The 18,607-nt window shown below is 39.3% G+C and overlaps 1 protein-coding gene across 1 annotated transcript in view; it reads left to right on the forward strand.

Moving 5' to 3' along the window:
* Positions 1-9,930: 9,930 nt before the first annotated feature.
* Positions 9,931-18,607, forward strand: part of CWC22 (CWC22 spliceosome associated protein homolog) — a 55,930-nt gene continuing 47,253 nt past the window's right edge. Inside the window, exon 1 of the mRNA XM_049615418.1 lies at positions 9,931-10,184. The gene's annotated coding sequence lies outside the window, so the exon portion shown is untranslated. The remainder of the gene's footprint in view (positions 10,185-18,607) is intronic.

An 18,607-nucleotide genomic window follows, 5' to 3' on the forward strand; every position in this document is an offset into this window, starting at 1 on the left:
AGTAGGGCTCTGTGCTGGCAGCTGGGAAGCTACTTGAGATTCTCTCTCTCTCTCTCTCTCTCTCTCTCTCACTCTCTCTGCCCCTCCCCCACTCATGCGTGCTCTCTCTCTCTCTCTCTCAAAATAAAGTTAAAAATTTTTTAAAAAAGAATAAGAACCCCATGATTCTCTTAATAGATGCAGAGAAAGCATTTGACAACACAGCAACCTGTCTTGATAAAAACCCTCAAGAAAGTAGGGATGGAACAATCGTACCTCAAGATCATAAAAGCCATATACTCAAGACCCACCACTAATATCATCCTCAACAGGGAAAAACAGAGCTTTCCCGCTAAGGTCGGGAACATGACAAGGATGTGCATTCTCACCACTGTTATTCAACATAGTATTGGATGTCCTAGCCTCAGCAATCAGGTGACCCAAAGAACTAAAAGGCATCCAAATCAGCAAGGAGGAACTCAAACTCTCACTCTCACAACATGATACCCTATATGGATAACCCAAAAGATTCTACAAAAAAACCTGGTAGAACTGATCCAAGAATTCAGCAAAGTCGCAGTATATAAAATCAATGCACAGAAATCAGTTGCATTTCTATACACCAATAATGAAGCACCAAAAAGAGAAACCCATTTTCAATTGCACCGAAACCCATAAAATACCTAGGAATAAACCTAACCAAAGAGCTGAAAACTATAGAAAGCTTACGAAAGAAATTGAAGAAAATAAAAAAAAAAAAATGGAAAAACATTCCATGATCATGGATTTGAAGAACAAATATTGTTAAAATGTCATTACTACCCAAAGGAATGTACACATTCAATGCAATCCCTATCAAAATCACATCAGCATTCTCCACAGAGCTAGAACAAACAATCTACAATTCGTATGGAACCAGAAAAGATCCCGAATAGCCAAAGCAATCCTAATAAAGAAAACCAAGGCTGGAGCATCACAATTCCAGACTTTAAGCTGTATTACAAAGCTATAATCCCCAAGACAGTATGGTACTGGCACAAAAACAGACACTTAGATCAATGCAACAGAATAGAGAACTCAGAAATGGGCTCACACACGTATGGCCAGCTCATCTTTGACAATGCAGAAAAGAATACCCAATGGAATAAAGACAGTCTCTTCAGTCAATGGGGTTGGGAAAACTGGACAGCTACATGCAAAAAAAAGAATAAGAACCCCATGATTCTCTTAATAGATGCATAGAAAGCATTTGACAACACAGCAGCCTTTCTTGATAAAAACCCTCAAGAAAACCCTGGACCACTTTCTTACACCACACAAAAAATAAACTCAAAATGGATGAAAGACCTAAACATAAAACAGGAAGCATCAAGATCCTAGAGGAGAAAGCAAGCAAAAACCTCTTTGACCTTGACTGCAGCAACTTCTTACTAAACATGTCTCCAGAGACAAGGGAAACAAAAGCAAAAAGAACTATTGGGACCTCATCAGGATAAAAACCTTCTTCACAGCAAAGAAAACAATCAGCAAAACTAAAAGGTAACTGACAGAATGGGAGAAGATATTTGCAAATGATGTATCAGATAAGGAGTTAGTATCTAAAATCTATAAAGAACTTACCAAACTCAACACCCAAAAAACAAAGAATCTAGTGAAGAAATGGACAAAAGATATGCATAGACACTTTTCCAAGAAGACATCAGATAGCTAACAGGCACATGAAAAAAATGCCCAACAACACTTATCATCAGGGAAATACAAATCAAAACCACAAGGAGAGACCACCTCACACCAGTCAGAATGGCTAAAATTAACAACTCAAGCAACAACAGATGTTGGTGAGGATGCAGAGAAAGAGGAACCCTTTGTGCTGTTAGTGGGAATGCAAACTGATGCAGCCACCCTGGAAAAGAGTATGGAGTTCCTCAAAAAATTAAAAATAAAACTACCCTATGACCCAGCAATTGTACTACTAGGTGTTAATCCAACGGATACAGGTGTGCTGTTTTGAAGGGCACATGCACCCTGACGTTTATAGCAGCAATATAGACAAGAGCCAAAGTATGGAAAGAGCCGAAATGTCCATCAAGTGATGAATGGATAAAGAAGATATGGTGTATATATACGTGTGTGTGTGTGTGTGTGTGTGTGTGTGTGTGTGTGTACAACAGAATATTGCTTGGTAATCAAAAAGAATGAAATCTTGCCATTTTCAACAGCATGGATGGAACTAGGTGTATTATGCTAAGCAAAATTAGAGTAAGATAAATATCATATGACTTTATGTGAAATTTAAGATACAAAACAAATTAACATAAGGGAAGGGAAGCAAAAATAATATAAAAACAAGGAGGGGGACAAAACATAAGAGACTCTGAAATACAGAGAACAAATGAGAGTTGCTGGAGGAGTTTTGGGTGGGAAATGGGCTAAATGGGCAAGGGGCATTAAAGAGGACACTTGTTGGGATGAGCCCTGGCTGTTAAAGGTAGGGATGAGCCGCTGGATTCTACTCCTGAAATCACTGTCACACTATATGCTAACTAATCTGGATGTAAATTAAAAAACAAAAACAAGCAAACAACCAAAAAAAATAAAAATAAAAAAACCACAGCGGCCCAGAAAAAGGATCAACAGCCTTGTCAATAAAATGCCAAGAACAGAAACTTGATTTCTTGAAATAAATAAATAAATAAATAAATAAACTAAACCAAGGGGGTAAAGGACCTATACTCTGAAAACTATAAAACATTGATGAAAGAAACTGAAAAAAAAAAAAAAAACATAATTGGAACGGTATTCTATGCTCAAGGACTAGAAGAACAAATAGTGTTAAAATGTTCATACTACTCAAAGAAATCTACAGATTCAATGCAATACCTATCAAAAGAGCAACAACGTCTTTACAGAACTAGAATAAATAATCTTAAATTTGTTTGGCATCACGAAAGACCCTGAATAGCCAAAGCAAACTTGAAAAAGCACAGCAAAACCAAAGGTATCACAATCCTACATTTCAAACTGTTCTACAAAGCTGTAGTAATCACAAAAGTATGGTACTGTTACAAAAATAGACACACAGAGCAATAGAACAGAATAGAGATCCAATAAATAAACCCACAATTATAAGGTCAATTAATCTTTGACAAAGGAGGCAAGAACATGCAATGGGAAAAAGCCTCTTCAACAAATGGTGTTGGGAAAACAGGACAGTAACATGCAAAAGAATGAAACTTGACCACTTTCTTACACCATACACAAAAATTAACTCAAAATGGATTAAGGATCTAAATGTGAAACCTGAAACCATAAAATTCCTAGAAGAGAGCACAGGCAGTAATGTCTCTGACATTAGCCATAGCAACTTTTCTATCTATGTCTCCTGAGGCAACAGAAACAAAGCAAAAATAGACTATTGGGATACATCAAAATAAAAAGCTTCTGCACAGCAAAAGGAAACAATCAACAAATCTAAAAAGAAAACTTACTGAATGGGAAAGATATTTGCAAATGACCTATCTGATAAAGGGTTAGTATCCAAAATGTATAATGGAATATTATTCAGCCATCATATGGAATGAATAATGGAATATTATTCAGCCATAAAAAAGAATGAAATCTTGCCATTTGCAACAACATGGATGGAACCATAGAGTAGAATGCTAAGTGAAATTAAGTCAGTCAGAGAAAGACAAACACCATTTGATTTCACTCATATGTGTAATTTAAGAAACAAAAACAAATGAACAGTGAAAAAAAGAGACAAACTAAATAACAGACTCTTAACTACAGAGTACAAACTCATGGTTGCCAGAGGGGAGGTGGATGGGGAGATTGGTGAAATAGGTGAAAGGGATTAAGAATACACTTAACATGATAAGCACTGAGTAATGTATAGTATTGTTGAATCACTGCATTGTACATTTGAAACTACTGTAATGTTGTATGTTAACTATACTGGAATTAAAATTTAAAAATTAAAAAAAAAAGAGGAGGCTGCCATGGAACTTGGTTCATTTGTAGCAGTGAGGATGATGGGTCCTTGAAGCAATAGAGGCTAAGGCAATACTTAACCCTCAGAAGCTAGAGAGTCACAAGAATCATGGTACCAGTTGTTGGAATAGTGGCCAAGAGTGAATTGTACAGATGGTTAACAGAATAGGGTGTCACTATGGGCAAAATATATGGGTTGCCAATGAGAGTAATGCCTCATATACATAATTAAATGAAAGAATAAATAAGAGACTGGTCACCCCAATAAAAAGTCACAATCTCTTGCCCAGTTCCTGGTTCTGTATCAGTTTTCAAACCATTGACTGAAGATTTTTCTGGGTCTCAGAAAGAATCACCCTGACTTGACCATGTCTTGATCACCCTGACTTGACACCATGTCAAGTATATATCATGGTGATTCCCCTGGACCTTCCCCAAGGAGACCCATTTGCACTTATCTGAATTACCATGTCCTGGGGTAAGGGGAGTACCCACATATTTTGAGGACTATTAGATACCTGGTTAGAGTCAACATTAATACCTGAAGAACTGAAGCAACACCATGGCAATACTATTGATTCTCCTTGGCCTGTGGAGTAAGAGTTATCACAGTGGGGAAGGCCAAGTAGACATCTTTGAAACTGCCTCTCCTGGCCAAGAAAGTAAATCTAAAACAATATCACAATGCCAAAGGGTGGTGATTAACAATACCGTTAGGACATAAAGCATGCAGGAATAGTAGTTCCCATCACACCTCCATTTAATTTGACAGTTTGGCCAATGTAGAAACCAGACAAATTAGCAGAATGATTGTAGACTACTGGAAGCTCAACCAACTAGCACCCCCAAGTGCAGCTGTCATGCCAAGCAAAGTGCCATTGTTAAAGCAGGATAATATGGCCTCAAGCACAGGCCACTGATTTGGAGAATGGATTCTTTTTTACCCCATCAATGAACACAATTAGAAATATTAATATCCAAAGGAAATAAACAAGCAACAATATGCATTGACACTTTAACCCCATGGCTATGTTAACTCTCCTTTCTTTCTCATAATACAGTCCAAAGAGATGCAGATCATCTGGAAATCCTGTAGAGTATCATATTGATCCATTATATCAATGATACCATGCGGATTAAACATGTTGAGCAAGTGTTGGCTAGTATGCTAGAGGTTTGTGTTCTAGAAAGTAGGGGATCAACCCTGTGAATAATTAGGGATCTGTCCCTTCATTAAAGGGTTTAAATGTCCAGTGTTCTGGGGAGTGCTAGAACATTCCCTTCAAAGTAAAAGACAAACTGCTACCTCTTGCATCCTCTACAAGAAAGGAGAAAGCACAGTGCCTAGGAGGCTGCTTTGGGTTCTGTAAGCAACATAATTCACACCTAGAAATATTTTTCTGGCCCACATGCCAGATGACATTAAAAGCTGCCAGCTTTACAACCTGGCAAAAGAGCTCTGCAGCAGGTCTGAGTAGTGATGCAAAAAGCCTTGGTACTTGTGCCATAGGATCTGGCACTTTCTATGGTGTTAAGAGTTGTCAGTTTTGGGAAAAGATGCATATGGAGTTTATAGAAATCTTACACAGTTCAAGCCCTCAGGGTTCTGGAGCAAGGTTGCACATTTTTTAAAAGTTAAGTCTTGGCATGCTACTGGAAAAAAAAAAAGAGGGAATGCTTGACCATGGGACACTAAGTGACACAAAATGCAATGTGTCTTGTTGAACCCATCATGTCATAAATTCTGGAGGACCCAGTCATAATTCATCACAAGATGAAAGTATTATATTTGGGATGGCGCACAAAGAATAGCAGAGGCACAAAAAATCCACATGAACAGATAAGTCTAGGCCTTGATATCACCCTTCAGTTGCATCAACACCCTCTCTCAGCTTGTACTGATGGCCATATTCGGGTAGGGGTGGTGTCTTGATCACCAGCTGAAGAAAGAAAAAAATGGCTGAGTTTAGTTTACAGATGAATTGGCTAAGTATGTGGATGAAACCTGAAATTGGACAGCAGTACAGGCTCACTCGCAAATAGTTTGAAGACAGGAGAGCTTCCTAATGGGCAGAGCTTCAGGTGATGCACCTGGTCTTCCGCTTTGTATGGTAAGGAGAAGTGGCCTGATGTCAGGGCATAAATAGACTAATAGGAAATGCCAGTCAGCCTGGCTGACTGGTCAGAAGTCTGAAAAGAAAAAGATTTTAAGAATTGCAGACAAGGAAGGGCCCCTTGGTGTCTCAGTCAGTTAAACGTCTGACTTCAGCTCAGGTCATGATCTCACGGTCTGTGAGTTCAAGCCCCACATTGGGCTCTGTGCTGACAGCTCAGAGCCTGGATCCTGCTTCAGATTCTGTGTGTCTCTCTCTCTCTGCCCCTCCCCCACTCACACTCTGTCTCTCAAAAATGAATAAATGTTAAAAAAAAAAAAGAATTGCAGACAAGGAGGACTTAAAGAGTTAGAGGCATGTGGATATGCATAGCATTGTGAGTAAAAAGTGTGAGGATCTTTTTATCATACATCAATGTCCACAAGAAAGCATACATTACAGAAGAAGTATTAAATAATCAAATAAACAAAATTACTCAGCTAGTTGATGTTAGCTTGTCTTTGTTAGCAGTCACTATAGTGCTGGCACAATGAACACTTGAGTGAAATGGTTATGGTGGCAAAAATGTAGTCTTTGCATGGGGTCCATCAGCATGAGGCCCATTTACCATAGTTCACCTACCTATGATACTGCCTTATTTGCAAGTTCAACCTGCCAGCAAAAGAGAGCAATGTTGAGCTTCTAATATGTCATCACTCCTTTAGGAGATCAAGCAGCCATTCCATGCCAAGTTGACTACATTGGGACCTTTCATCCTGAAAGGGGCAATAGTTCAATCCCATGGGAATAGATTATACATACATATTGGGTATATATTTGCACTTCATACCCACAAATCTTTATCCAGCACCACCATATAGGAACTTATACAATGCCTAATTCACAGACATGGAACACAATACAACACAGCATCCAACCAGAGAAATCACTTCACAGTAAAAGTAGTGTAGGAAGTGCCTGTGACCATGAGTTCCACTGGGTGTATCACATGTTGCATTTCCCAGAAGCTGGTGGCCTAATAGAGCACTGGAATGATCTGTGAAGGGTAAAGTTCAAGCACCTGCTAAGAGAATACTCTACAAGGAAGAGGTGCTGTTCCCCAGCGTACAGTAGACTTTGAGATGGCTTAGAATCTCCAGTAGGAACAATATATGGGTCCACAAAACAAGGGATTAAAACAGGATTAGCCCCATTTACAATCATTCCCACTGACCCATAGGGAGACATAGTGGTCCCCAAACCTGCAACTCTGACCTTTTTGGAATCAGAGGTCCTAGTCCCCAAAGGTGTTATATTCTTGCTAGAGGACACAGCAAGAGTCCCATTGAACTGAGCTTCATCTGCTGCATAGGCACTTTGGACTTCTTGAGTTCAGGGAAAAGAAGGAAAAAAGAAGAGTTAACACCTTGGGAGGAAAAGCTAACTCTTATCATCAGGAGAATGTAGGCTTGATGTTACATAACAGGAACAAGCAAGACAATGCGTGACACTCAGGTGATCTATTTGGGCAACTCTTAGTGCTACCTTGCCGAATAGTGAGTGTTAATAGCCAACTGCAGCAGCACCTGCATGAGAAGGTGATTATTACTAAGGGTTCAAATTTCTCAGGAACTAGGGTTTTCACACAACTAGTGTAACTACTAAGACCAGCAGAATTAGTAGCTGAGAGTGTGGGGAATTTAGAATGAATAGTGGAGGACAAAGGCAATGGTTCAGCTGTGGTTCAAAACCAACTGCAAAGATGGGGACTATAGTTTGTCCCACTAACTTCTCTCTACTAAGTTTCTTTTCAGGAAAAGAAGCCACTGGAACCCTACAGGAATTGTTCTCTGAATGTGTATACAAAGTGGATCTAAATGGTACAAGGGGTTGACTGTGACAGAGAAATTCTGTTCAGATACCCTTTCAAGAAAAGGCTTTTTGCCTAGCTGCTAGGAGTAGTTAGGTAACACCATTCAAATGTTAATACTTCCAACCGTATATCAGGTTTTGAATGGTGGCCACATTTTTCTTGGGGTGGCTCCAGCCAATGACCGAGCAAAACTGTGTTACAAGGGCCTAGCCATTTTTATCCCAGTGTGGGACTCTTCATCCCAGCGTGAGACTCTTCATCTTTGCTCTGGAATTACCATACCCAAGCCAGTTTCCTCCCTTTCACTTTTACTGTTTTACATTCTTTTTTAAAAAGTTTATTTATTTATTTATTTTTGAGAGAGAGAGAGAGAGAGAGAGAGAGCGCGCGTGAGTGCACATAGGGCAAGGGCAGAAAGAGAGGGAGAGAATTCCAAGCAAGCTCCACACCGTGAACCCACAAACTGTGAAATCATGACCTGACCCAAAATCAGGAGTCAGAGGCTCAACTGACTGAGCCACCAAAGCACCCCTGTTTTACACTCTTAACCCTATGTCACAGTTTGCTTCCTGGATTTCAAAACGACAAACCTCGTCTTTTCCAGCTCCATCTAACTACCCTAGCTTCAACTCTAACTTTCCTATTGCTACTGATAATTGTAGAGGTGGTATTGTGCTTCTTTTCAGTATGGATACAAATGTTTACCAGATTCATCTCCTATGCCCTGTATTGGTACAACTGAAATCTATTCACTTAAATATTTAAAGACACCAAAATGTGCCTTTATGGTCAAACATGTTAGATAGGGAAAAAAAGGATGGATAATACTGTTATGTAGTAAGAATTATCTCACATACATCAAGTGTATCAACGAATTCAATTCTTTTTTTTTTTTTTTTTTTTTTTTTTTTATTTTTTTTTGGGACAGGGAGAGACAGAGCATGAACGGGGGAGGGGCAGAGAGAGAGGGAGACACAGAATCGGAAACAGGCTCCAGGCTCCGAGCCATCAGCCCAGAGCCTGACGCGGGGCTCGAACTCACGGACCGCGAGATCGTGACCTGGCTGAAGTCGGACGCTTAACCGACTGCGCCACCCAGGCGCCCCTCAACGAATTCAATTCTTAAGAGTATTCTATGGGATGGGCACTACCCCCCCCCCAACATCAGAAAATGGGCACACAGTGTTAAGTAAACTGCCCCAGAAAAATTATCCATGAGTATATCAATAGATTTAAGAGTTAAAGATAAATAGGACTTCTCCAGTATCTTTATCTGTAATCACTGTACTCTTCTGCCTCAAAGAAAGGGTTACTCGCATGAGTACTCTAAAATCCTAATAGAGAAATGTTTGGATAAACCAGGCCTGGTGTACACAAGGGTGGGGAGAATAAAGATACAGTTGCTTTAGGAAAAGACAGTTTCCAAAACAGTAACAAGCAGTTGAATTTTTTTAGGTTTTGTTACTCTTGAAAAGTAAAGCATAAGAAAACAATTTCATGAATTACCTCTGATCTCTGCACAGTTCGCTATTTCCAAGTTGGCCAGCCAATCTCCTTATCCTCACGATGCCGTGCCAGCTGGTACCTTAAATTCAATTAGAAGCATCATCTTCTCTACAAAATTAGCTTTTCCTCATTACTTCACTTTGTGGACCAAAATCCTCCCGTTCTCGCAGCTTGAAATCTTGGGACTTAGTAGGCACTTAACGTTTCCTAACATTTTTCCTTATATAGGCTCTTGATCTAACTACTGCCAAAAGTCTGTCTGCTCCTCTTAAAGATTTCCACAGAAAAAATGACTACTGAGGTCTACTTCTTGCCAACTGCAGAGAAAGAGCTTTAAAGTAAATTTTGAGAAATCCTCATCACTATCAGCTTTCAGATGAGCCGCCTGGATGTGCTCTCGGGAGCCTACTCAGAAGAACTACAATTCCCGTCGTACATTGCGACCTTCTAAAAATTACAATTGACGCGTCATTTCCGTCCTTACTGGCGGCGGATGCTGGACTTTGTAGTTTGCGTTAACTTCTCTTTTGTCGCCGTCTTGGAAAGAGGAAATTGTGGCCAGACCAACTGCTCTCAACGTGGTATTAAGTTATGGTATTTAAAGTAAATTAACAGGATAACGTTTTAAAGTGAATTTAGCGTCAGGTTTGTATTTCACGTTCCGCCTTCCTCGTACTGCCGGGGCCGGAGAAGGGGAAGTGACGCGCGTCCGGTGTAATGGCGGCGCGGTGGAGCTCCAGGTAATTACCGAACTCCGTAGACTCGCCTCAGGCAGCGAACCAGATTGGGGGTGGCGGGCTGCCGGACCGGGTGGGAATAGAAAGGGAACTAGGGGGTGAGTGAGGATTTGCTGGTACCTCCGCGGGCAGCTCGGAGGTGTGCGCGCCGGCCCCCGAGACTGAGGTGTGAGTGCCGGTAGTGCGGAGGAGTCTGAGCGGGTAGGGAAGGGGCCGTGAACTCCGTTCCCGCCTGCGCGGACGGACCTCGCTTCCTGGTGAGGTTGCTGCAGCTGTCTGGCCGTGGTGTTTTTGTTGCTCAAGTCTAGCACCAGCGCCTGGGCCTCTGTCTTGTCGGCGGGGATCACTTAGAACTTCTCAAATCCTTTAGATTTCCCGAGGCTCCTTTTTTACCGGCCGGGCCCCAGGCCGTGGGAGTGGGATTAAGGAACTGTGGTTAGTTAGAAAATAGTGGAAGTTCCACTGTTACGCCTCCATCCAGCGTATATCCCTGTGATAGCTTCTTTACATTTTCATTAATCGTTTCTTTTTCATTCATTTGCCCTGTAAATACTAGATGCTTTCTAGTGTTTAGTCCTGGGGGCTCTTCTCTGTCGTCCTTTATCCTTCCATAAGTTGATCTACCTCCAATAAGGTACTAACTCCAACTTGGATCTCCAGTATGTCCACCTCTCTGTAGAGCTCCGGATCCTACAATACACTTGTGCATATCGCTACCGTAATAGTTAATTTTATTGAGTCTTCACTGCAATAACCGCTTTACCTATTTTCACTTCACCCTCACAACACCTCTTTGAGATAAATAAGGAAAAAAAAAAATGAAGAAAGGATGTTCTAGATGCAAGATAGAGGTGATTGAAAGCATACTAACAGTTCCTTTTACGTTTTGATATGTCCACAGACTAGCAATAGCAGATAGAAAAACAAACTTGGCTTTCAGAAAACTAGTTAGCCTGCCTCCTCATCATGTTTAAACTTGTTTTAGGATTGCCTGTGAATCTGGAAGTTAGCCTCAATTATCCTTCTCTAGAAAAGCGGATTTAGAATTGGCATTAAAAGTGTGACTTTGTTCTTAGAAGCATTGTGACAAACAGCATCTGTAGGAGGAGGAGACCTGCTAGGGTGGGTGCTGGGTGATGGACTCCTAAGCCAAAGATTCCAGTCTTGATTCAGGCCTTAGAAACGATGTCACTTAGGCAGGTTACTTAACATCTCTAGTCTCAGCTTCCTCATCTGAAAAATGTGGATGATAATAATATCTAACTTAGTGGGTTGTTTTGAGGATAAAAATAAATAACAATGCTTATATATAAGGCCTGTGTACAGTGCCCGGCCTACAGTGTTAACTATTATTGTTACTGTTGTAATATAGTTGATGAATCCTCTATGCCTCAGTTCTTGTTCTTTGGTTTTGAATATTGCTCTTCCATGTTTGCGTGCCCATTCCACTTTCGTGGAGCATTTCTCACCCCGTTTGACTGGGGTTCTGGTTTGTGTTCTCCCTGATGATTGTACATTGCCAGGTGATTGATTGACAGTAAGTTGTACCTGAGACCATCTAAGAGAGCACACTTTTACAGCGCCAGTGCCTTAACAAAATTATTTTCTGTTTACTACCCACTTGTATCTAGACTGAATTTTGTATTACCTGGTATCTCTGTAACGTAAGTTCTAGCTGGCCTAAGAAAGAGGTGGTTATTGGTAATATAGCTGACCATACTGATGACTCTGTGGGCTTCCTTGTTGCATTTCTCTTCTGTAATGTTTGAAAATTTTAGCATGGGAGGGTGATGAAACAAAAAGGCCTCTGGCACATTAGTTTCATCATACTTCTGGACTGAACCTGTCACCTAAATATTTTATCTCAGTGTATACATTTCATTGCAGTGCCTACAATAAAGTGCGAATTTTCGAAGCATTTTCTTCCAAAATAATACATCAGGAGAGGAAGCAGTGGACTAAAGCAAGCCTTTGCTATTTGTAGCCAAGCTAGTAAGTGTTTTCCCAGAGAATAGGTAACAACAACAGCAACAACAAAAATGGTATAAATTACCTTGGCCTGGAGACATTAAGACTGCTGTGATTATAGAAGCTAATCGGAGGAAGAGACTAAGTGGAGAGTCACGTTTAACTTGACTTTAGGCCTAATTGAAATGGATCAGGATAGACAGAGTTCAGCACTTCCACCTGAAAGGTCCTGTGAGTTCTTCCCTCAATTATTTTATCAAGACGGTTTAATTCTAGACTTGGTGACAGGTGCCTCCGTAATGAAATAAAGTGCTTTGTGTCTAGGGATTACTTCATAAATTTCTCCGTGGAGACCACCACTTCCAAGTTTTCTTTAACACTTAGAACATGGTTGGAGTGCCGAGGTGGCTTAGTCTTTTAAGCATCTGGCTCCTCATCTCGGCTCAGGTCATGATAGGGTTTGTCGGATGGAGCCCCATGTCGGGCTCTGTGCTGACAGCACAAAGCCTGCTTGGAATTCTCTCTCTCCCTCTGTCTTTCTGCCCCTCCTGCGTGCATGTGCTTTCTTTCTCAAAATAAATAAACTTTCTTTAAAAATCTTAAAACGTGGTTTACTAAATAGCTCTTTAATTAATAATCAGAAAGGCCACTTTCAAAGCTGTGCTGAGTGTTGACAGAATGTATTCAGCCCATATACTTATTTAAGCAAGCTGAGGAACACATTTTGGGGGAGGGGGAATAAAGTGGTATGAGTATTCAAAGACATGAAACAGACTCAGTGATTAAACATGGTTTTGTAAGTTGAAGTAACTGCACCTTCAGGATCAGGTTTCCTCTTGCAGTGCCTTTAAAGGAACTGGTATTTTTTTCATCTTCCATAAATTGGAAATTTATTCAGCCCTCCAGGTTAACACGGGGTGAAAACAAGGGATGACCCCTGATAGTACTGTCTTGATGCAGTTGATGACAAACAGCTCGGGGCTTCCTAGAAGTCAGCATTGATAGTTAAGACAAGTCTGCTGTGGTATTCCTTGGTAAAAGCTGTCTAAGTATCATTATAGAGAGTTCTTTGTGGGAAGAAATAGGAATAATCAGGACACCTAGGTGGCTCAGTCAGTTAAGCGTGTGACTTGATTTTGGCTCAGGTCATGATTTAACAGTTAATGGGATCGAGCCCTGCTTCCGACTCTGCGCTGACAGCACAGAGCCTGCTTGGGATTCTCTGTCCCTACCCCACTCGCACGCATGTACACACACTCTCTCAAAATAAACACATTAAAAAAAACAAGGAATGGGAATAATCATTAGAAGTCCACACGCCCCCTTTTATGTTTAACTTTAGAATTGGAACCTGTGAAGTGGTAAGTACTGTCCTGGGTTCTCAATGTATAGCAGTGACCAATAATCTCAAAAATCTTGTTCTCATTCAAGGTGTTTCATGCTTTAGCTTCATGAGTCTCATGTTCCATCTCATTTCTGCTCAATCTTACATTCACACCCTGTACTCAAACAACTGAGAATCCCCTAAACTCTTTTTTTATATCTCAGTCTTTACACATGCTGATCTCATTGCCTGAATGACCTCTTTCCCCTTTCATGCGAGAAGTGATTTTTCCCCCTTTCCTACTTGTACTTCAGCATTCAGCTTCTGGACCCACTTTCTTCTGTATGCCCCAGACCCACTTAGTTGCACTTCCTCTCTTCCAGGAATACTGTGTCTATAACATTGCTACAGCACTTAAGACTTTTCTTCTCTCCTGACATTAGCAACTTTTCATTTCTCAGATCCCAGTTCCTTGTGCGCAGCTTAATGTATCGCCTCACTATTAACAGACACTGCCTTTGACCCCCTATTCTTAATTTGTTTCCAAAAAATAGGAGGTAGAGTAAAAAAACAGAAAAAGACCACAACCATACTGTTCTTTCTCTTAACCTTATACTTTCTTATTTTTTCTATACTACTTTACAACTTCTTAATAGAAGTGTCAGTTTTGGCTTATCCTCATCATTTTTGTTTTAGTTCCATTTACCTGTGTCAGTCCTATACCAAGTGTCTTAATTTTTATGACCTTACAAAAGAGACTCTTCTGCAGAAATTCAAACTTTAACATTAAATGAAAAAGAAAGCATTCAGTGGGTGATAAAGAAGCACTAAAGCTATTTCTTTACTACAAGACTGTTCTTTTACTATCAAGTAAAGTGGTGAGGGTTATGGTATAGATTTGAAATTTAAGGTTTTATCTATTTGTTATTGTGAAAATGGATATAAAACTTAGCTTAATCACTAGACCAAGAAAACCCATAATGTTTGTTCAGTGAATGAAGATGCTGGAGTTAGTGAGGAAAGTTCAGTCCTGTTGCTGTGCAGTTGAATTGTGAACCAAAGGGTGTGTGGAGAAACTAAGGCAAGACGAGGTGGGCTTAGGCTGTAAATACAAGTGACTGAGTGATACAAGTAGTAGCAGCAGACTCCTCCCTTAGGATTTGTTTTTATTCAGTAATTACAGGAAGTACTACTGAAGAACTCTTCTCTTAAAGATTTTTATATGGAAACAGATTGTTGATGCATGAAGCATTGAGACAGAAATTTCCATCCTAAAAGCTTAGAAGGAGGGCACCTGGGTGGCTCATTCATTTAACTATCTGACTCTTGATTTTAGGTCAGGTCATGATCTCATGGTTCATGGGTTCCAGCCCTATGTTGGGCTCCATACCAGCAGTCCAGAGCCTGCTTAGGATTCTCTCCCTCCTTCTCTCCCTCTTTCTCTCTCTTTCTCAATTTGCCCTCCCCAGCTTGCATGTGCTCTCTCTCTCAAAATAAATAAATAAACTTAAAAAAAGTTAAGTAGCATATTGAAACGATTATATCACTTTCTTAATTTCTTTGGTTAAATACAGACCAGTATGGACTGGCTTCATGATATAGGAAATGAATGAAGGATAATACCTCCTCTCAGTTTATAATGAGTAATTTTTATTAAAATGTTAAGAGCTTTTAGATTTTGTCTTTTTTTTTTTTTTTTTTTTTTTTTACTAATCTGTGTCTTTTTACCGTCGTCTTAGGATGTCCCCAAATTGGGGCTGTCTCCCCTACACAGAGTCAGAGACTAATCAAAGGCCTTTATATTTTGTTTATTCCTCATAAAAAGTCAAATAGTATCCAGGTACTATTTGCACACCTCCCAGCCCTATAATTGAACATGGGAATCTTCAGTCATTCAAATGGTTAGAAGTCAAAGAGCATACCTGGTATATGTATTGACTAGGAAACAAACAATAAGAGAGTACAGGTCCACAGTTCTTTATTTGTAATCTTAGAGCCAGAACTGTTTCGACATTCAGAATTTTTAAGATTTTAAAGAAACACAGTGCACATATATTTATGAAGTAATAGCACTTTTGGAATCCCAGGCAATATCTTCCAATCAAACACATTAATATTTCTACAGTTCAACAAATGAAGAGTCACATTTAAGTCTCAGGTTGGTGCAGATCAAGTTTTGCTGCCAGATGAGTTTCCCACAAGCTTAAGAAAAATCTTTGTGGGGCACCTTGGTGGCTTCATTGTTTGAGCCTCTGACTCTTGATTTTACCTCAGGTCATGATCTCATGGTTCGTAAGTTCAAGCCCTGTGTCAGGTGCTGCGCTGATAGGGTGGAGCCTGCTTGGGATTCTCTCTCCTTCTCTCTCTGTCCCTCCCCTGTTTGTGCTCACTCTCTCTCAAAATAAATAAACTGAAAAAAAATCTTTGTAAGTTGTGCTGAGCATAGCATAACGTATAGAGTTGTCAAATTCCTATGTTGTATACCTGAAACTAATATAACATTGTGTGTCAACTATCCTTCTATAAAAAAAAAAAAAAAAAAAAAAAAAGGAAGGAAGGAAAAGAAATATTGTATTTTCAAAGCTTTTCAGATTCCATAATTGCAGACAAGGGATCATCACCTGTACCTGGTGACTTTTCCTTATAGTGATAGTAGTGTTCAGATGCTTTTATTTTCTTGAAATTGTGGACCTATGCTGAAATCAGATTACAACATCATTTGTCCTTGTGTGGTATATAATGCAGCATATTTCTCACCAATATGTATGCATTTTTAAAAATAACAAGAAACAATAGTAGGAAAGCAATTCTCTTAAAAGGATTTTTCCTTCAATACAGATATGTAAAGGCCATAGACATCTTATCATATATTAAGAAATGTGGCCAATCTGTTTTTCGTATCTTTTCCCTGGGAAGGAAAATTGCCTTGTGGAAGGGCCAGGGGCTTGGGTCCTCTTTGGGGATTTTCTTGAGGATCCTACTACTATCTCCTTCCCATTTCAGTTTTGTATTTAGAACATATTTAAACTAGTTTTTCTTTTGAATACTGTGTAATATTACCATTTTCCCTTATTGAGCAACTAAGATTTTTTTTTTTTTTAACTCTTATCATGTTTGACATTTGTCAAGTGTGCTGTTACTGTGTAGAATGCAGTAGAGCAACCTGAAGGAAAGGGAATGGCCTTTGTTGACTTCCTTTTAATTTATGACAGTTACAGCAAGTCACGTTGGTTGAGGATGCCTTGGGGACAACGGGGACAACGGTATGAGTGCTCAACAGAAATCATTGAGAAAGCAGTGCATTACAGCCATTAGTTGACGTTTTCATCATCTGAACTTTTAAGATAATTACAGAATTTACAATTTCATAGTTTCCAGTTAACAATCTAAAGTGCATCCTACAAACGTTATTAAATATTTTGCCTTCTGATGCTTGCTGACACTGATGGGAAAATAATTTTTAAACTACCATCTTCTTATCATAAAATGCCCTCGTTGTTCAGGAGAGCAGGTGTGGTTTTGCTGAGTTGCTTACTTGTGACAAGGAGAGAGAAATTTAATAATTCATCATAAAATCCACATAGTGATACTAAGAAGAGCAGCGAGAGCTATAAACTCTAGATAAATCGCTCTCATTGCAGGAATTTCCAATTAGTCTAAGTATCAAGCATGCACATGTTGAACTCCCAGAATTTCCTTATGGGCGTATTCTGTATAAATCTGGACGATGATAGGACTTTATGCATTTTTTGTTAGAATTGTAGTAGCAGTCTACTTTGTAATATTGTCAATTTCACAGTTACATTTTGGGACATGGAAATCTAACAGAGTGTGCTTGATTGCCAGAAAATTATTTGGTGATGATGGTTGAGGGTAGAAAGGAAAAGATGACACACACCGATGAGAAAGAAAACTCATTACATTTAGATAAGTAAGGTAATTTGAAATAAAATACACAGAAAATTGCTGTGTATATGTATGTGTAGGTAAGTTGAAAAGAGAAACCAGGTTTCAGAACCAAGGATAGCCAAGGAAAATGGTGAATCTTGCGCAGTGGAGTCAAGTGACTTATTTGCTTATACTGTACCTGGTCAGAGTGAATTCCGGCTATGCTAACTAAACAAAGGGAACCTTTAAAGTATTATTTTGCATCTTTAAAAAGAAGTGGGTAGGGCTTTATATTAATATCAAAACCTTTGCTATCTGAAACTTCGGAAAAATGGGTCAGTTTAGGATAGGAAGATTTTCTGTATAGTAGAGACTATATCTGTTTACATTTTATAGTTTACCAATATTGTATCCATATATTAATGTTGTCATTTTCATTGGGATGCAATATCAGATGGTTTTGGCATCAGATAAACCATCTAGATTTTAGCTCTGCCATTTACTAGCTATAATTTACTTGGACACATTGTTTCAACTCTTTGAACCTCAGTTCTTCCATTGAAAATATGGCTAAAAAATTAACAAAGCAAGGTAATTGTGAGGATTGAATAAGAATATATAAATGAAATGCCTAGTGTTGTATTTTTGCGGCTGCAGTAATTTATCATTATTTATTGCTATTGTTATCTTAATCTAAATTACACATTTCAGACTTCTAAAGTATATGTAGTTAATTGTTAATCTCTGGGATATCTCAGGAATATCATTGTAATGTACTATATAGACTCTATTAGTGTCAAGGGTAGATTTGTTTGTTGAAGAGCTACTGTGTACATTGGCAGTTCTCCCATTGGCTGGTTTTGAACGGTGATGGTTAGTCTACATTCACCACTGCACATCAGCTTCAGGACATTCATCATTATATTATTCTAAAATGACTTTTGTATCAATGGAATACATGTTTATAAGTTGAGGAAAATATTAAAGTTCATATATTACTAGCATTAGAGCTTAAAGTATCTCCATTATCAACTTGGGCACAGTATTTAGGTAACAGGTGATTTTGAAATGAGTCTTATTTCAGGTACATACTAAGATAAGTTCTCTTGGATGGAAAATATGTAATAAGGATTTAAGTAATTCTGAGAGTCTGTGTCCCACCGTATTTTCATTCTTCTCCCCCTCCCTGTCCAAAAACCATGATGTAAACATGCTAATAATTTTAGCAAGTTGATAATTGAACTGG

This window comes from Panthera uncia (genome assembly GCF_023721935.1).
Source record: "Panthera uncia isolate 11264 chromosome C1 unlocalized genomic scaffold, Puncia_PCG_1.0 HiC_scaffold_3, whole genome shotgun sequence".
Lineage (NCBI taxonomy): Eukaryota > Metazoa > Chordata > Mammalia > Carnivora > Felidae > Panthera > Panthera uncia.